The sequence below is a fragment of the Cavia porcellus genome, unplaced genomic scaffold, assembly GCF_034190915.1.
Source record: "Cavia porcellus strain 051 isolate PalLab524CR breed Dunkin Hartley unplaced genomic scaffold, mCavPor4.1 scaffold_5, whole genome shotgun sequence".
NCBI classification, from domain to species: Eukaryota; Metazoa; Chordata; class Mammalia; order Rodentia; family Caviidae; genus Cavia; species Cavia porcellus.
The window spans coordinates 103950427-103972100 of NW_026947488.1; the positions used below are offsets into that span (position 1 = coordinate 103950427).

General features: G+C 37.5%; 1 protein-coding gene across 1 annotated transcript in view; it reads left to right on the top strand.

Moving 5' to 3' along the window:
* Positions 1-18147, top strand: part of LOC111756384 (igE-binding protein-like) — a 154538-nt gene extending 136391 nt beyond the window's left edge. The window contains exon 7 of the transcript XR_010047700.1: positions 13768-18147. The gene's annotated coding sequence lies outside the window, so the exon portion shown is untranslated. The remainder of the gene's footprint in view (positions 1-13767) is intronic.
* Positions 18148-21674: the final 3527 nt, after the last annotated feature.

A 21674-nucleotide genomic window follows, 5' to 3' on the forward strand; every position in this document is an offset into this window, starting at 1 on the left:
CCCATCAAGTTCAGCATACAGAAATCCAGGGTTGCTTCTTCAGCAGGCATTTACAAATCTTTTCAACATCTTTCTTAAAATCAGTTTCAAAGACTCATGAACATCATTGTCAGGTAAGGTCAAAATCACATCCACACTCTTAAAAGAAAATAGATCTTGGTTACTGTCAGATTTATGGGACAAAATGCCTAAACCTCATAAATTAAGAGTCTGTAAGTGCTTCAGTTCATAATCTGTTGGCTCTAATCCAGGGCATTATCATCAAAGGGCATGGCAGCAGAAATAATTTTCATAGTGTGACAGGATGGTAACAGTAAGCTTGATTTCATCTTTTCCTTTGTATTCTATTGAGACTACAAGCCTACTAATTGGTGCCACAAGGCTGAGGTGTCCAAATTCTACACCCAGAAATATGCTAAGCCTATTTCATTAGTACACAGCATTGATCCATATTAACATGCCCTGTGTCCACGCCCCCTTTCAAAAGCCCCATAGATGAGGGCATGATGTCTTTGAAGGACATGTAGATGCAAGATGAGATACACACACTGAGAGGGAGAGAAAGAGATAGAGAGAGACAGAGACAGAGACACGGAGAGAGACAGAGACACAGAGAGAGACCACAAAATACCTTAAAGATAGTGTCACCATGGGTTTTATGATACCTGTTTCTAAGTTCTACAAAGAACGTGTAGTCTCTATGCCTGTTCAGCTACTATGAACTGAAAGAGTTCACTGAGCTCTGGAAAGGTACAGTTAAGTCGCCCCTATTCCTTTCCTACCTGAGCACAATGCCCTATTGCTGGTTCTGGCACTGACATGTTGGCAAATCTCCTGATGATGTGTAGCATAAGGCAGAGCTTTGTGTTCTCAGACCCTGTGGAGAGGAATGTGAAGGACTTATGCCCCTTATCTAAAGCATTTATTTCAACATGAGAAAACTCTTCACCAGGGGGATCAATTTGCTACATGAATTCTTATATCATAATAACTTCACATTCAATAAAAAACTACCCTCAAAAAATCTTCAATGTATTTTGAAGTCTATGCAAATCATATTCCATCATCTAGTAAAATTCCTATTTGAAAGATCACTAAAGTAATCATTTAAATACACACTTATGCCATTAAATTTGAGAGAATATTTACTTGGAACTCCGTTTCTTTACATGTCATCTGTAGCTTATGTGTTGCAGGGTCCCCTCAGGTCATATGATATTAAGACAATGAGCAAACCACAGAGCCTGAAAGCAAGTCCTCTTTCCTCAGCTTCCACTTTTGCACCTGCTTCTGAGAATTTTCCTGGGGCTGAGTGGATCCTCAGTGTTCCCTGCTCATCGTGGGGAGGGCTTCCTGAAGGGAGACTTGTGTTTGGCCTGCACTGATGTCCCTTCACTGTCTGTCTTGAACTGTAAACCATAATCCTATATTCTCAGACTGATAATTTGTAGTTACTATGTGCTCTTGGCCTTCTCTGGAGATGGCCTTTTAATCTTCATGGAGTCTATGTAATAAATACTTTCTCCACCACTTACTAATTAGCAAGACCCAGTCTTCATGTAGCCTGGAAGAAGTGGTACACTTAGCTACTGAAGGTGAGTGAATCCAGAAGCTTCACAGGAGATTCTTCAAACCTGAGGGCTTCTTGGAGGCTCTGCACACTCTACCAAATGTAACTCACATTGAATACCTGCAAACAGAGAGTCAAGCTCCTGAAAATCACACATAGTAGTTGTTTATCCTACTCATGCACACTTACACACCAAGCACCTGTTATTCTTCATAAATCAACATGTAAAATATGAACCCAAGTCAGAATAATCTCCATGGTATTTGTTCATTTCTGGCCAGTGAGTCAGAGCACCAGATCATTGAGGTCTTGTTGCACTTCAGAACTGCAGAATCAGGCCTTGGCTGGTTCTCATCAGCAGAGGGAGACCCTACTACCTAAGTAGGCAATAGATGTCTCAGAGAGGTCAACAACCACACAAAACATAGGTGTGCTGGAGAAGTTTGGTTAAAATGACAGCATTCAAATATCATGATTGCTCACTCTGGGATAGTGTTTTGAGTATATATCTCTTCCTTTCTCCCTTTTATGCATGGGCACAGGTCATGTAGTTTTTCTATTAATGTTTTCCTTGCAGTGTTGTAAAATTATGAAAGTGTCAAAATTATCATGTGTCAAATCATGCTTTCTGTGTAGGTCTTGATGCTCTTTAGAACATATTTTGGGCCTTTTCTCCCTTAAGATTTGAATACACTGCATCTATTTCAGTGTGGGACCACAGAAGGATTCACCTGATGCAGGTTGGTGTTTTCTATCCTTGCATTGTGAACAAGTGTGATTGTGTCATTCAGGGTTTTCTGGAGAAACAGATAAAATGCAAGACATACAAATGTATGGGAAATTTCAAGATTGGCTTATGGTACTCAGTCAAAGATTCAGATAAGGAATTGTGTACAGGGTGTCTGCACACTGGAGGCCAAAATGTCCAACTCAAATGCTGGTGCTTACTTCAGTGTCTTCTGCTAGTCTGTATCAAAAATTCAATAGGTCTATGACAGACCACTGAGGGATCTATGAAGGAAGGCTGACGAGTCTAGGATGAAGGCTGAAGAGTCCCAGGTGAAAGCTGAACAATTTGTGCTAAAATCCATGTGTCTTGGTTACTGTTCTCTCTTGCTATTGAAATAAAATACCTGATGCCCAAAATTCAGGAAGAGAAAGATTATTTCTTACAGTTTGGAGATTTCAGTCCATACTCATTTGGCTCCAAGGCAAAATTGCATGGAGGACTGGCAGTGGTTCATGGCTGCTCCTGGATCAAAGTACAGACCAGCAAAAGAGAAAGAACACACAATTTCTTCAAGCTCTTACACTAATGCTGGCTCAACCCCTGGGCATGTGTAGCACTCATACCACTAATCCAAGTGATGAATGATGAACAAATCACAAGTGCTTGATTCAGCCATGTCCATGATTTCATGAGACATGGGGTGGGGTGGGGGGCAGGGAACGTGACATAAACCATAACACCAGGAGAGGATGTCAAAGCTGCAGGTGAAGGCTGGAGCTCCTCCACAGACCAAGCAATCACTTTTCATTTTCCTGATTTTTGAAGGTGCTGGGTGTGTTTGTAACACCTGGATATTGAATTGTTTTGGAGATTACCTAATGTTTCATGTCCAGTGAAGATTGTTTTATGACATTTGGCAAAACAGAATGTGGTGCTTTTCAAATTACATTTATAATTATGTTTATTTCCTATTTAATTGCTCCCTTAAACAATTTGTAGAGAACTTCTTTGTCTCTTCTGATGTGTTATAGCTTAAAATCCACTCTGCCTGAAATAAGTATGGAGCTTGGCATTCTTTCCCAGATTTTTATTGAAAGGAACATAATTTATCATAATTTATTTTAAACCCATGGATTTATAATTGAATTATATGGCTTTTTAAATACTGCAGAGTGTTGGACTATTTATAGCAATCCATTGTGCCAATTTGTGTCTTTTGGTAGGAGAATTGAGACTATGTACATTACTGGTTCTTACTGAAAGATATTGAATTATTACTATCATTTTATAAGTTTCCTTTGTTGATTTTCATTTTTTAAATTTTTATTTTAAAGAAAATAAGAGTGGTACAAATTTTCAAACTAAGATTGTCAGAGAGTATTTCTGTCTTCAAAATAGTCATTCATATTACAAGATATAGAAGTGAAAAATTAATGAAAAAATACAAGCATCAAGCGTTCTTTTAAATTAACTGATTGCAATTAGTGGTATAACTATCTTACCTATTTTTTGTGCATATATTTTTTCTTTTACATTTCATCTAAACTCCTTTTTCTCATCCCAGTTTCTTTCTTTGAACAATTTCTTTTCATTTTGCAATATCTATCATAAATTTTGGATTATTTACTTTTCAAGCTTCTTACATTAAGAAGATAATACAGAATTTCCACATGAGAGACTGATTTATTTCTTTTAGGAGTATGAACTCATGTTCTATCCATTTACATTTAAAAGTATCCAATTTGCCCTAATTGATAGCTGAATAGTACTCCATCATATAAAAATACCACTATAGAAACCTCTGGGGAGATATCTTTTAAAACTATTATTAGAGGTCTCATTTGACCCAGATATTCCCCTTCTAGGTGTCTCCTCATCAGAGTTAAAAACTTATTACCACAGTGACATATGTGCACCTGAGTTAATAGCAGCCTGATTTGTAATTGCTGAATCTTGCAAACAAATCAAATGCTCATCAACATAGAAAGATGTGGTACTTTTACATAATTAAGCACACTCAGCCATAAAGAATGAGAAACTTGAATCTTATATAGGTAAATGCATTGCAAGGTGGGACCATATTCATAAGTGAAAAGAAATCAGACATCACAATGTAAACATCGCATTGCCTGTCTTGTGTTAGAAAATGGAATTATAAATAAGGTCTAAAATTCACTATAATATTATGAAATGGGAAGAAATTTTGCAAAGAGGAGAAAAGACCTAGGGCAGAGGAGAGGGAAAAAATGGAAAGAAAATGGCCAAAAAATGCAAATCAGTTATACAACTAGTGTCTTTTAGCTGACTGAAAAGTCAAGTTTGAGTTAATATCAATTACAGAAATTTTAGTGCCTATATGTTGTATTCTGAACAAGCTAAAATTTCTATAGATATCTGTAACTACAAGATAAAAATATGTGATTTGTTAACTGTTGTTCTAATATTTTGTTATGAAATTTTCATTTTTCTAGAAACTTACAAAAATAAATTTCAGTATAATATTGTAATTTACAGTAAGTTTTAAAGTTAATTTTTTATTTGGAGTGTTTGTTTTTCCTGAGTGGTATTACATATCACAGCTTTGTTTTATGATTTTGTAAAGGCAATTTGAATGAATTTTATCCACAGAAATTAGGATTAAAAATTGAAAGTGATTTTCCATATTAAATCATTTTTCATTGTAGTGTAACAGTAGACTGAAGGAAACTTAAGCTTGTTTCCAGTTATTCACCATCTAATGATTATGCTACTCTAATAGTTCTTGGAAGATATAGCTCTATTTTCTTCATGTTTGGATATGGAGAAGGTAGAAACTGAAAGTCATCAGTGTCACACATAGTAATTTTTTGTATTTGTGAGAATAGTTTTTAATGAACATTCAGGCAGAAACAAAAACATGAATGCCATCAATTTTATGGTTGAAGGATAACCCACATGTGGATATACCAATAATACTTTTTGCTCAGCATTTAAGTAATGACACACTTTTAAATAATTTCTAAATGTTGGTTACCACTATAAGTTATAGAGGAAGTCAGATTGCATGATTTTGTGTAAAGGAAGAGTGTCAACACTCTTAGTTTATTTCCTAATGACAGAAATCATATGAATTTATTTTGAAAATTTCAGAATCAATTAAACTATTTTTAGACAAGTTGTATGATATTTGACAGTTGCATTACCAACTGTCAAAATTTGAGGCCTTTGTGTTTGGATATAGAGATGTAATTTTTCCATGTCCTCATCAGTACATGTTATCTCTGTAAGTTTTATACCAGCCATACACAAAATGAATAAAATTGAAATTGTTTTCTTAAATTGATGAAGGACTTTGATAGTACTTCATCACTTGTTTTCTTAAATTGAGTACTTTGATAAAAGTACACACTTTCTATTCTTTAAAACATTTGAAGAAATTTCAAGAAAGGGAATTTTTAGGAAGTGGATTTGTCCCCTTCTAACTCAGAGAAAGACAAGGAAAAATAAGAATTGCAAATAATGGCTAAAAAAGAGTGGTATTGCTTTGGCAATATAAAAATGTCTTATAATGACATTGTATTGATGGTTATAATGTTTTTATGGGAATGTACCAATTAAAAATGGAAATTTTGTTTTTCATGGTTGAAATTGTTGTTGAAAGGAATATTTAAAATAAATTTGTTAGAATTTCAACAAATCTACTTAGAAAATATTAAAAATATTACAAATATTATATAAGACTATATATAAAAGCTTGAATGAAGCAGAAATGCAGAGCTGAAATGAAATATCTATAGAACACATTATGATTCCCTTTGAATAAAAGGAGAGAAATGACACAGCAGGGGATGAACAGCAAGGACAATGCAGGCCCCAGGGCCTCAGTGCGCCTGCTCCTGATTGGGGATCCTGGAAAGTCTGGTCCTGGGCATCCTGGTCACTCTGAATGCTCTAATGTGCTTCTCAGTACTCGGTTGAGCATTTCCTGGTTCCACTGAGCATGATCTGTTGATTCTGATCCCTTCAGAAGTTGACTCAGACAGATGGCTTCTCACAATGTTTCTAAATTCTTACCAGAGCTTACCAGGTTCCCTGAGTCTTCTAGGGATCTGGTCCTGATGGCCACAGCAGGACCATATTTAGGAAAAGTGTTCAGAAAAAAATTTAACTCAAATGTCCCATTGAGTTTTACATAGATGAGAACGTATTATCCCATTTAAACTAGTATGTCTAATGAGACACAGCAGAGGTAAGGACGGGCGTATGAGAGAGGAGTGTCTGGGGGTATTGTACTAAAAAGGAGCCTCGTATTCTAAGAGGAAAATAATTTTCCCCTTCGACTAAATAGATTCACTCTCTGTCCCCAGCGCCCCCCGCTGGTGCTCAGTGCCTCTGCAGGGAGGTTTGTGTCTGGACTAACTCTGATGTCCCCTCACTGTTTCACCCAGTAATACAGGGCTCTGTCTTCAGGGTGCTCAACTGAAGATACAGGGTATTATTGTCATTGTCTCTGGAAATGATGAACTGGCCTTTCACAGAGCCTGGGTAGTTTATGTTACTACTTTTCTGGCTAATTACCCCAAGCCACTGTAGTCCCTTTCCTGGACCTAGGCTGATCCAGTTCATCCAGTAGTCACTGAAGTTGAATCCAAGAGACAAGCCAGAGAGTCTCAGTGATTTTTCAGGCTGCACTAAACCTCTGCCATACTCCACCAGCTGCACCTCACACTGGACATCTGCTAACACAGAGACACCTTGTTTAGGAAACTGTCACATTTTACTGACACATTATACTGCTACTGCAAAGAAACAAACAATTTACAAACAAGAACACACAATGCCAAAGAGTACAATTTGACTGAAAGGCCCTGGAACATTAGGGAACAACTTGGAAGAATGTACATACTGAGCTGGACTGGATAGAAGCAGGGGACTAATACATCATTCTCCTGTGCAGGAATAGGTGCATTTCTAGGGGAAACCAGGATCTCCCCAAAGGGAAGGAAAGACCCAAAGTTCTTCAAACTGCTGAGCTTGAAAATGGGAGCTTGAAAAGAATGAGTCAAAACCACTACTTTCTCTTTATAAATTAATTATTTTTGGGATTTTCTATGCTGAGAGAAAGCAGACCCGCACACTGGGAGACACAAAGCCAGGCACAGAAGGAAAGGTACTTCAGGACATCTCTGCTATGTAGAAGATTAAGTAGCTGGTCTCAAAGAAAAAGAAAGAAACAATTGTTGACTCAGACCAGGATGTGTGGGGCTGATGGGAAAGGTGGAGATTGATCCCCAGGAAGAGAGTCCCAGCAGACAGAGGGAATGACTCCTGCTGTGTTTTCACACAAATGGCTTGGTACAGCTTACAGTAACGTACCATTATAACCCTGAATAGACAGAGGTAAGCCTAACAATATTTTCATTACATATCATGATCAGTGATAGATAAGACAGGTAATTTAAATGTCCTGGGTTCATCAATACACAGTTGACAAATGTAACAAAATATCCCAAAGGCACTAATTAACATATAAAATCATTTCATATTGTTTAAAGATGAGCTTTGAGGCAGCCCATTGTTCTACCATCTTCTGTCTTTCTAAGTCAGAAACATTACTTCCTTTCAATTAACATTGCCTACTTTTTAAAATAATGAGAGTAACAGGCTTGATAGTGTTGCCCAGGGATAGAGCCTGTGTCCTACATGCACAAAGTCCAGAACCAGTTAAAAGATGTGCAAAGTGTGGGGGGAGGGGGACTTACATTTGTAGACACACAGGTGAATTGTGCTACACAAAAGCCAAACACCTTCCATGTTTTACCCTTCATCTGCAATACTCACCTACACAATTATAACTAATTCACAAGCCCACTTACAGGCAAAAATCCCAGAGATGGTCTTTCCAGGGATCAAAGTTCCTCCTGCCAGGTCAACCAGCCTTAGCATTATCACCAATCTACACAACTAATTTGCTGTATGTGCTCAAGTTCTATACAATCTTCTTATTCCAGTCACCACTTGTCCTTGTCTAAAAAACATTTGTCAAGTCACTTACAAACTGTCATTTTTGTACATAACCTTATATCAGAGACACTTACCTCCTCTATATTTACCAATCCATGAACTTTAATGACACACTACAGATGAAGACCAACAAACAGATTTACCAACACTTCTACATCATAAAATGTACCTGCTTCTGCCTCAACCATTCATAGTCCCAATGTTCTGTTATTCCCTTTACTCTTTGTCATCTTTTACCTTTGATTCCAATCTTTGCTATCATACTTTAGACAGTCTCTCCCAGAGCATGAAAGTAATCATTGTTCTCCCACTTTTCAGTATGATTTTAATGTAATATTATGTTTACTAGAGAAAATCTCAACTGTTTGATTAAGGAAAGAAACAGAGTGTGTGAGAGAGAGAGAGACAGAGACAGAGACAGAGAATGTAACAGAGAGACTGTATGTTGAGGAGAGAAATAGTGAGAAGCTATCAGTAGTATCCTAGAAGGAGAATGAGTAGAATTCTAGGAGAAGAGAGTACGGTTGAGGGATTTATTTTAGGCAGTATTAGATGATAAAGCCAAAGAGTGGTGAGAGGTGGGAGAGTGATGATTGTCCTGGTTTTGGTTCAAACAAGCTTTTTACATCTGATTTTATCTGAGGGCTTAGGAGTCCTATCTCCTCCACTTGATGGTACCTTCTCACTACTAGTCATATCATTACTTATACCATCCTCTCTTTTGAAATTTTTAAAGATTTATCCAATCCAGGATAGGGATCTTCACTATTAGAGTGCTCCTTGTCCTGGCTGAGATCCCTGGCACCAGCTTTCAGGTGGGCCTATCAAACATAATCCCTGCAATAGCCCTTACCATAATGCTGCTCACCAGCAAAAGGTGGTCTAAAATGATCGCAGTCCTTGTTCACCCAGAAAACAAACAAAAAAAATGGAATTGATAGATTCTGCCAGATTGGAGCTTCGTAACTCTAATAGGACTTCACCCTGGACCATGAGAAATGACTTATCTCTCTAAAAGTAATTTCTGTTAATTAATAAAGGGTTTTTGCCCACATAAAATTCACCAAATAATCATGGCAACAGCTCAGCACAAATAAGTATCCAATGCAATACCTTATCACATTCTTCTTCTTCCCTCAACTTCCACTAAACATTTCTGTTTTCCATTTTGCACACACAGATGCAACCTCAAATCAGCTGTTGACATACCATTTTGCACACCTCCCAATCTATTCCCCCAGCCAGACCTGATAAAATTTCTTCCATTTCTTTGTTCTTGGCAGAGGAATCATGCATTCTTTCAGCAGCCCTCTCGTGCTATCAATAAAGACCTTCTTATCTCTTTTACTCTTTGTCTCTTAACTACACTGGAAAAACTCAACACAGCCTACCTTTTTCATGAGACATTTGGAATGGGATAGATAAGAGTGTGGGATTCTATTTGAAGATGGAGAAAAATGTTTAAAAGTATGACTAATCTTTCTTTCTACTCCATACAACACTGGTCCATTTTCCACGATGGAATTTTCTAAAAGTATTAATTGATTTTGGGGTGTAGTCTTCATACACAACTTATAGAGTTGTTTTCCAGGTCCTCATAGAATCCTAATTTGGAGTCAACTTTTAGAGTCAATATAGCTCCATTTCACACAACTCTTGGCTTTTTAAAATCAGAATTGTCCACAGCTGTACAGAAATACTGGTCCTTCCCCAAGACTGAGATATTCTGCCTCATCCTCTCAGATTCTTGCTCCTGGAGCCTCGTGATTTCATAATGAACTAAGTTTCCAAATCTGCTGGCAGAATCCAATGTTTGAAAAATCACATCCAAAGTCTCAACTCACCTTTCACTACCAGACTGGAAACAGGAGACAGACATTTGGAGCTCCTTACAGATCAAGGGCTTCTGAAACTTTGTACCTGTCCTCATCCCCACTTGCCCCTCATGAGTGCTGAATGTGAAGTGGTGAGGAAGGGCCTTCTCTGCACATCCATTGCAACTATTCTTTGGCAATGTCCATCAGATGGTACTAGTGAACATCACAAATGTGACCATGTGATGTGTTCCACTCCCTCCATTGTTTGCCTCATAAGCCAAGATAGAATAAGGCAACTGATTTTGGTAATGTATGTGAAAATTTTATCTATTTCTCTTCAAAATGGTGTTGTGTGATTTAAAATTATAAACAAATTGTGGCACAAATTGCATTTTTAAAATGTGACATCCAATCAGATATGGTTGTGTATTTCTTTATCCCAGAATTTGAGAGGCTGAGGCTAGACAACTGCTGAGGCTTTGAGGCCAATATGTACTACATAGTGAGTCTAAGGAAGTACATAGTGAGAATCTCTCTCTAAAAAAATACTCAGCAACATAAGTAACTACTAAGATCCACATACATTAGATTCTCTAACAAAAGAAAAATTTTCAAAATGCTGATCAGGAGTAATACACATACAAACACAGAATATGAACTGGGAAGCAACAGTGTAGAGCAGGTAGACATCAAATAAAAATAAGACAATAAATGAGCTGTATCTTAAAAATATGGTATAATCTCTCAAAGTCCATTATCAGTGGTTCTAAGAGCATCACCTGATCTGTCAGATCCTTAAAAGCTGACTTCATAGGGCTCTGTACAGCAAAGGCTTATCAATGTCACTTGACTCATACTTGCTAGCATCTTCCCGCTAGAGCCCAGACATGCAAGTGTATTTACTTTAAATTTGATGCTTTGGTGTGTTTATTTTACATCCTGGTGCTATCAGTATGCCTCCATGGTATTGACAGTGTATGTGTTCCCTTCATATCTCATAGACAGTGCATGTGCTTTAGATAACTTGGCTCCATTTTATGTGCATACATAGATTTTCCTTTCCACTGTTATTATTCATCTTTCATTTTATGTTGTTTAGTAAGAGTTTCCAGTGAGAAAAGAAAGAGGTATTTGACTTTTAAATTAGATTTTGTAATTTGATCCTCCTTTACATGCACCTGAATCAACCAAGATGAAGCCTAAGCCACTTTGTTGATCTCTTTCCAGACAGAGCACTGTCTTCACTGAGTTTCCCTCTCAGTTTGGTATTATTTCTATCATTGCTTATTTATTTAATTTTGGTATAGATTCTTGGTATCATTCCCATTCTCTCTCTCTCTCTCTCTCTCTCTCTCTCTCTATATATATATATATATATATATATATATATATATATATATATTGAGATATACACAAGTGCATGTGAAGGGATTTCTCCCTGATTCCTAATATGGAGGGAGAAATGGAGGCTAAGGGGAATAAAAGGAATCAACATATGATAAGAGCATATCCTTACTTTCTGAAATAAAAGTAAGCATTATGTACTCACAACATGTACCAATACAACATTTTAAATTTGGTAACCCAAACTAAACAGCCAGTTAAAGATAGGTAATAGGAATAAAGGAGATAAAAGTTATTCAAATGGGGATAGGGTCAAGATATGTGGGTGGGGTTGAAAGTAATTAACATATTTCATGTTCATGTATCAGTTCCCCACTTAGAATGCAATCATTGTGCAATGCAGGCATGCACTTTAAAAAACCTAAAAAAAATTTTTTTAAAAATCTTTCCTGCAACACATTCCACATATACTTGTTAAAAATATGTTTTTTGTCAATATTCTTTGCAGATCTCCTCATATCTGTAAACATCAGTCAGCTTATGATGTGATGTCTAACAACCTTATTTTACTGTCTATTTTCTAGGTGGCCTTCCTCACAGAATTACCATTTTAAAACATGCCATGATTTTTCTATAACCCTTTCTTTCTCACCTCAAATCTGTTAATCTGAAGTTGACATACGTTGAGCTCTGATATGGAAAGGTAGAGTCTAGTTTATTTCATTAGGAAATGAGTGAGCCAGCTTGTTACAGAAAGCAATAAAAGCTGAAGACAGTGGGGAACTAAGTCATACTAGTAGGAATTCCTGTGGGGATACACAATATGCTAGGACTTTGGCCAGGAATGAATGTTTCTCAACCAACATTAATACAGCCCCTCCACTTTAAAGAGAGGCACCACCACATCCTGAGCTTCTGAATAGTGAGGAGATAAAATACAATGAGTTTCTTCTATGAAATAGAATACAGCTCAGCCCCTCCTAAAGAGTTTGAAGAAATTATAATGAAAAATAACTGTAACCTTCTAAGGTTTCAATTGACTGCAAATACTATGTAAAGGAATTGGGCCTAATTAACAACTGGTCAATATTTTACCTTCCAGAAATGCCCTTGAGAGGGATCCACTAAACTACCTAGCAATCCCTGGGCCTTGTTTACCTGTAAATAAATGTAAATTGAGGGGCTGAATGGCAACCTAGGCAGGATCCTTCTTGAACACCAATGAGCTCTTTTCAATGAAACTTTCCTAACTTCCTTCTTTGGTTGACAACTTCATTCTTCTGTGTTTTGCAGAACCACAAACCTGGGGCACACTGTAGGACACATATGGTTATAGTTAGTTTCTCTTAATGACTTTGTTGCCATGGAATGGTTCTATCATATTCCAGGATCTTATGAATGGCTGTGAAAGAATTGCCAAGTGGACACACAGTAGAAACAAGCAGCTGCCTTTACTGGTATTCAAAAAAAATTGTGTTCAGACAAGACCATGCTACCATAGCATAATAAACTAACTGAAAAAGGCTTGGAGGTGACAGAAAAGTACAATATATGGTCTCTGCAATAAAAATTAATGACAGCAGCAATGAGAAAAAAGAATGAATTTGGCTTTCTGAATTTACAGACAATTAACAGACAGGTCCTGAGGAAATTTTCCAAGCTTCCCTGGCTGAAATCAGAGTTGTCCATGATTCATTCTGAGTACTTGCCTGGAATGGACAGTGTCCCTCTCACAAATTGAACAATGAATTTTGTTCATATATGATAGAAACAGAGATCAATGCACACATTTAGCATCAGTATGCTGATGTCAAAGAAGTGCAGGTGGTTTGTAGTTCATTTAGAGGTGGATTCAGAGGGCAGAACCTTCTTTGGTGCCTTGATTCTCAAAGAGGTGAGGACTGTATTCACAGGACTTTAGGAAGTGTCAGGAGTTGCATTTCCTCATACAGAAAAAACTCATGGATACTCACAGCACACTGCTGCATGGCCCATGGAAAACTACTTCCCCTTAAGGTTGGATTGGGTCTGGGTGAAGAGCTAACTAATTTTTGATTGCTAACATGCAAATAACTCAAGTTGCCTGAGATAAATATGGGTAAGTCTGTGGCTAGATCACTCGACAGCCATCACTCTCTTCTGCAGAATCATCCAAAGCACAGTTTCTTACCATGGACTGGACATGCAGAATCCTCTTCTTCGTGACAGCTGTGAAATGTAAGGTCATTTCAAGGGCTAGGGCTGAGGAAGAGACCAGAGCTTGTCAGGGGACACTGACTCCAACTTCTGTTCTCCCTCCACAGGTTCTGAAGTTGAAATGCATTTGGTACAGCCTGGGGCTAATCTGAGAAAGCCCTGGGCCTCAGTGAAGGTCTCCTGTAAGGTGTCAGGCTACACCTTCACAGACTGCCTCATACAGTGGGTGCTACAGAGACCAGGGTAAGATCCTGGAGTGTATGGGATGGATTCATCCAGAGGATGGAGAAACTGGATAAGCTCAGAAGTTCCAGGGCACTGGCATGCTCATCTCAGTCATGTCCTCCAGCACAGCCTACATGGAGCTGAGCAGCCTGAGAGTCAAGGACAAGGCCATGTATTGCTGGGCAAGAAACACAGTGTGGGGACATCAGGCCAGAATAAACTTCCCTGCAGGGAAACTCAGGAACAGCAGGGGATGCATGAGAGCAGCAGCTATACTCTTTACCACTTGTATTCTACCCACACCCTGTCTTTAGCTGCCATGTCAGTAAGCCAGAGCCTGGGCATAATCCAGAAGGAAAGAGCTGCCTGACATGCTCATGACCTTTCAGGAAATTTCCACCAGAACAGTCTTCTAGTTCAGTTTTTGTTCATTTCCATCCATTTCCAAAAATGGCAGGTGCCATTTACAATGGTATTTTCAAGATATTGAATGCAAATTCGAAAAAGTGAACAAATATGAATTCAGTTTAAGTTCACTTATTTAAACAGGCACCAATACACAGAAACATTAACAAATACATAGAGATGTTTCATATCCCACACCAATTTTCTCTACTATTGGCAACTCATATTGGTAGGCTCCTCTTCCTTCACATAAATCACCAATCATGACATTTAATTAAGTCACAATTTTTAAATCTTTTTATTTTAAAGAGTTTAAGACAAAAGAGGATGTAACAAAGCAGATCAGAACAATGTAAGCAACACTGTATTTCACCACAACTCACAATTAACAGTAACTACCATAATGTAACTCACAATTTTTAACTCTCTTTTTAATTCAAAAAAATGTTATTTTGTTTTGTCCACTAAAAGTTTATTTCAATCAGATTGTAAAGGTTTAATGTAGATTATGTCAAAAGACTAATTTAATTCTACACTTTAAAATAATAAGTGTATTTACTTAGAATTGAATGTTCTACCATACTCCATAGCTTTTGTTTATTTTTATTAGCATGTACCTTGTATACAGTATATATATTGTGGATATATGTGTATATTGTGGATATACAGTACTCATATTGTGGATGGGGAATTGGCTGATCATGCTCATGTATATTCAAGTCATTGTTTTGGAGTACATACATTTGTGCATAACTACTTTGAGGGAAGCAATTGAAAATTAGAGCACAAGTTTCTGAACAGAACTTTGAAAAACTACTACAAATCACAAGCTATTCTGTTGACAGTCCCCAAAAGTATAAGTAAATTATCTGAGTAATACATTATTAAACAAGATATGTAGATGGCAAATAGTCATGTGAATGCCAAATTGCTATTACTTTAATTATGGAAACCCCAATTAAACATCAAGAAACCACCAAATGCTTTGCTCAGTGAATCCAGTCCTCACAAGAAGTTACCAGCTTGCTAACCTGCTGAGCAGTTGAAACTCGCACTCCTTGCTGGTTGGAGCTTGAGAAGGCAGAACCACGGAGAAGATACTGCGATTCAAAACCAGACCTCATCAGAAAGCACACCCCAGTGAAGAACATGCTTCAGGTGTTTTATCTGACAGATTGAAAAGGGGACAAAAAGAAAGATGGAAGAGATTGGTGGATGAATACTGAGGACTGTTCTGTGCAACAAGAAGCTCTTGTTGGTTTTTCAAATTAGGATCAGTATAAGTGACAGTACTGCACTGTGAATTTCACAAAGCTAGCAGAACAGAGTCGGGATGATTTTATCATAAAAGTGAAAAGTGCTTCTCTAGATTTAGACTCAGCATGAGGTTAACATGTATTGACAAATCACATGTTATCACTAAGGTAGGTATAAACTGCATGATTTTAGGTTCCATCTAAAGTAAATTAAAACAAATAAAATAAAAAAGTTATATTAGAAAAACATGAGCATGAAATGATTTATTTCTGCCTAACTCATAAGTGCCCATTAGTGCAAAGAAAAGTGTCATTCAGTACATGAAATAATAAAGAAATATGGTATAAAAGTATAATAAAATACTCTTGATAATGATTTAAAAAAATATGTCCATTCCATGCTCTGAAATGGCCACATAGTTTCTTGCACTCAAATTTTTGGTTTTATTAATTTTCTAATTTCTAATTTTTTCTAATTTTAAAAAAGTTCTTTTGCTCATTCAGTCATCTTCCTTCTCTTGACATTGTGCTTTCACTTGAAGAATTAAGATCACTCTTACTGTCTGAATACAGTTATACACAGATTATACAGAACTCTGCTCCCTGAATGTATTTTCTCTGTTCAAAGCTTTTAGCTCCTCTTCCAGTACACCCCAGTGTTTGTGTGGAGACTTCTTTCACAGGCCCTGAAAGTGGCAGATTGTCCATATTTTGAAGCATGTCACAAAGGACCAGATGACAAAACCAATGTGTTGTGAGGACTTTACCTGGGAGAAGGCAGTGGTCCTCTTCTTTTGGAGATGCACTTATGAGGAGAGGTCATTTCTAGCTCATGCACTGGTCAATTTGAATAGAATCCATTTGGAGTGAATGCTCCTCACTGTGATGTCTGCAGTGCACTGTCAGTGCTGAATGAAAGACAAGGCTATGCTCCTTCTTGCGGGCCTCACCTCTCAGGCCTGAATAACACCAGTGCCCTCAGTCCACATACATTAGCTATGACCTCTACCTTGCTTCACATGCTGTCACCTGCCTTAAGATTTGATGCAAAATTTTCTCAGATATGAGCTATCTGTGAACAAGATCCTGTTAAAATGTTGGCATGCACAAGGTCACATCACAGTACTAACTTTGTAGGTAGAAACCTTGGAGAAGATATCAATATGAATTCTGACTAACATGGATGACAGAGGTCCATGCAGGCGGGCCAAGATAGAGACCACAGCTCCAGCAGGAACAGCACCTTCCTAAAGGGATTCTCAAGAAATGAATATTAAAGACACAGAATGCTGAGATGATAGAAGCCAAACAGAAAATCTTAGTGTTTACATTATCATCATATACAGCACTTCTCCATGTAAAGCCACAAAACAGAGAACAGATCTTCCAGGGCTGAATTCCACATGAGCAGTTCCACATTCAGCAGTTCCCACCACCCAGTGCCAGGTGTGAGGATCCAGTGTTGTCCTGGCTCAGCCACTTTTACAGCCACCAAGACACACATACAATTCACCTAGGTGCTGGCAGAAGAAATCTCAGTTTCCAGCACCTTGGGAGTACAGATTTCCATCGTACAGGTAACATGGAGATACTGTTCAACATTCTCTGCCTAATGGCAGCTCCCTTGTTGTTCCAGGGTGCCTGCTTGTTTGTGGGAACCAGGATATGGGAAAGGAAAACCTCACCATGCCTCCCCTTGTCCTCAGGTGTGCTGTCTGTGCTGACACTTTGATAATCAGGAGCCAGCTTGGTGAAGCCTAAGGAGACCCTGTCCTTCACCTGCACTGTTACTGGGGGCTCTACCTGTAGTAGTGACTACTGGAGTTGGATCCGTCAACCCTCCTGGGAAAGCTGTACAGTGGATGGGTTACTGCATAGGGAACACATAATACAATGCAGGCTGCCAGGGCCACACTTCAATCACAGTTGACACAGTCAACAAATTCTCCCTGCAGATGAATTCTGTGACCTCTGAGGACAGGGCTGTGTATTACTGTGCAAGACAGAGGGAAGAGAGTGCAGTGAGAGTCCAGGCATAAACCTCTATGCAGTTTCATATGTGACCTGCAGGTGGAACCCATGTGCACTGATCTCAGGGCTCAATGCCAGAGATAAATGGAAGCCCATATATCCCTAGGTAGATGCCACTATCCATCAGACACAAGGGTGACACTAATTGCCCTTCCTCTGTCTTTCACCAACACTCTCTCAAATCTGTCACTTAGGTATTTGCAGGAATCACCCTCACCTTTTTTTACTCTTGATTCCTAAGGAGCCCATTTTCTCTCAACTGAGAAATGAATTTCCCTGCACCCTGGACCTGCTTTATGCTGGGCTCCTCCACAGAACCCGTCACGCTACACCTTCACTTGGAAATGCAGTCAGTGCTGCACACAGACCCCATGTGCATACCCTTGCCTGCTTCAAGGAGTTTCTCAACTGGCCCAAATTGCTTCTTGTCACTGCCACTCCTTTCCAGGAAAAACCCAACACTGCATAATAAGAACATTGTTTCAACTCAGCGCCAACCAATTCCATGCATATGAAACCCCGGTGGTTTGTTTTTGAATATATTTTGAATAAAGAGACTTGGAACTTGCACTTTTCTTTTTTTAATATTATTTAAAGAGATTTTTAAAAAGTGAAACAGGAAAAAGGGTGGAAATAATACGGAATTTCAAAAAAATAAACAGTAAGAAATCACTGGTTGGTATATTACACACTGTCATCTTAGAAATAATTGTTTAAGTTACAAAATTAAAGCATACAAAGTGGTCATTCAAACAATGAGACTGTGAACAGTTCTGCTCAATGATCCAAAAAAATTAGTAATATGGTTATCTATCTTACACATTTAAAAATACATGCAGTTATAACCTTTAGAGTACCTTCTTTCCCTCTCTTTTTTACAATAGCAATACACATTTTGGGTTGTATTACCCTAACATTTTTTATTACTTTTTACACTTGAGACACAATGTGGTATTTATAAATGTGATTCTTATCTACTTCACTTATGAGGCTACTCTCAAGTTGCATCCATTTACCTATGAAGGCCTCAAGATCATGCTTTTTATAGCTGAGTAATATTCCATTGTATAAAAATACTACATCTTTTTATCAACTCTGCAGGTGATGAGAATGTTGGTTGTTGCAAAGATTTAGCTAATACAGGTTGTGACGCTATAAATATGTCATTATGACATGATCTTTTCAGTTTTTCTGGGAAAATACCTAGAAAGAGAATAGCTGTATTGAATGAAACTTCCAATCCTGGTCTTATGAGAAATCTCCATATTGATTTCCATAGTGGCTGCACCAGTCTATACTCCCACCAACAGTTGAGAAGTGCTACTTTTCCCCCACAGCCTCACCAACACTTGATATTAGTTGATTTCTTGCTGTCAGCTATTGTTGCCAGAGTGAGATGAAATTTCAATGCTGTTTTAATTTGCATTATTCAAATGACAAGTGATTTGTTCATGTACTTATTTGCCATTTGTATATCTTCATCTGAGAACTGTGTATTCATCTCAGATGCCCATTTTTGGATTAGGGAGGGTTTGATGTTTTTCAATACTTTACATATTCTGGATATGAGTCCTTTGTCTGAGAGTGTGCTGGATAAAATTTTTTCCCATTCTGTGGATTTTATTTCACTCTGTTCATGATTTCTTTTGAAGTGCAAAACTTTTTAATGTTATGCAATATCAGCTGTTGATTCAAGTGTTTCCCATGTATTTCACATTTTGTTCATGAAATCTCTGACTACTCCATATGGCTCTAAGTTTTCTCCCTATCTTGTCTTTCAGTAGCTTTAATGTTTCTGTTTTAATATTAAATCATTGATCCATTTAGATTTTAGATTTTTGCATTGTGATAGGCATGCATCTAATTTCAGTCTGCGACATGTGAACAACCAATTTTTCCAACACCATTATTTATATATTTATTTATTTATTTATTTTGTCTTTTTCATTTTTATCAGTACCAGGGATCGAGCTCACGACTGCCTGCCTTCAAGGCAGGCACTTATGCTGCTGAGCTAAATCCCCAGCCCCCCTCCAACACCATTTATTAAAGAGGCTATCCTTCTTCCTGAACGTGCTTAGCCCCTTTGTCATATTCAGATGGTTGAGTGTCTTTGTAGTTGTGTTTGCACCTTCTAATCTGTTCCATTGATCCTCTGGTCTGTTTCTTCACCAATGTCATGCTGATTTTATCACTTTGGTTTTTAGTATAGTTTCAAGTCACAAATTGAAATGTCTCCTGCATTACCTTTGTTGCCAATATTTGCCTTTGGTATTCTAGGTTTTTTTCTGTTTCCAAATGAATTTTAGGAATATTTTCTCTGGATCTGTGAGGTATGTTAATGGTATTTTGACTGAGATTGTGTTAAATCTGCATAAGAGTTTTGGGAGTACGGCCATTTTCACAATGTTGGTATTTTTCTAGCCAGGAGCAAGCAATCTCCTTCCCGTTTCTAATATCTTCTTTAATCTCCTTTTTCAGTGCAGTATAATTTTCAGCATATAGATCTTTTCTTTCTTAGTTGGGTTGTCTCTCAAGTATTTCATTATTTAGATGAAGTTGTGAAGGGGCATATTTCCATAATTTTTCTCTCAGTGAGATTTTTGTTTTTTACAGTAATGCTATTGATTTTTGAGCATTGACTTTGTATCCAGCTACAGTGCTGAATTTGTTTATTACCTCTAGTAGTCTTTTAATGGAGTTTATTTGGTCTTCTATTAGAGTATCATGTCATCTAAAATAGTGATAATTTAACTTCTTCCTTTCATATCTTTATTCCTTTTATTTGTCTCTAATTTCTGATTGTCCTGGCAAGTGTTTTCAGAACTATATTGAATTCAGGAGTCGTGATAGTTGACATCCTTTTCTTGTTCCTGATTTTATAGTGAAAACTTTCAGTTTTTGTCCATGTAGTATAACATTGGCTGTTGGCTTGTCATAGATGGCCATGTGCAATTGAGGTAGACACCATGTATTCTGAGTTTCTCAGGGGGTTTTAGCATGAACATATGTTGGACTTTATTGAAAGATTTTTTCTGCATCTCTTAAGATGATCATGTGTTTTTTGTTTTTGACTCTGATGGAGTAGTGTATTTCATTTATTGTTACACATATGCTAAACCATCCCTACATTTCTGGAATGAATCTCACTTAATCATGGTGTGTAATCTTGATGATTTGCTGCATTCTATTTGCCAGTATTTTATTGAGTATCTTTGCCTCAGTGTTCATTAGTGAGATTGGCTGATAGTCTCCTTTTAATTGGGTATTTCTCTGGGTTTTGTATGAGAGTAATTCTTGCCTCCCGGAAAAATTTAGGGAGGGCTGCTTTTTTTGCAATTTCATTGAAGAGTTAAAGGAGTGTTGGCATCAAATCTTCTCTAAATTTCTTGTAGAATTCAGCCCTGAACCCATCTAGACCTGGGCTTTTCTTTGTTGGTAAGTTTTTAATTACATTTTCAATTTCAATAGTTAATATTGGGGTATTCAAAATTGCTATTTCTTCTTGGCTGAGATTTGGAAGTTCATATATCTACCCCATTTCTTCTGTGTTTTTCTCTCTATATGAGTAGAGATTTTCAAAGTATGTATTTATGATACTTTGAATTTCCATGTGACCTGTAGTAATTTTCCTCTTTTAAGTCCTTATTGTATGAATTTGGGATTTTTCTTTATTTTTCTTGATGAGGCTAGCCAGATGGCTGTCAATACTTTTTATTCTAAGAAAAAAGTCAATTTGTTAGCTCTTCTATCCACCTTAATTCTCTTGATATAGTGCTTTAACTTGAAAAACTGAGATTGCTCTTACTGTCTGAATACAATTACACACATTATTCCAGAACACTTTGCTCCCTAAATGTCTTTTTTCTATTCAAATCATTTTCCTACTCTTCTGTTACATACTAGTGTTTGTGTGGAGACATGTAAGAAGTCCTGACAGTGGCAGATTGTCCATATTTGGAAGCATGTCACAAAGAGCCAGATGACAAAGTCAATGTGTTGTGAGGACTTCACAAGGGGCCACCATCAAGGCAATGGGCTTCTGCTCTTGGAGATGCACTTGTGAGGAGCAGAGGTCAATTCTAATTTATGCACTT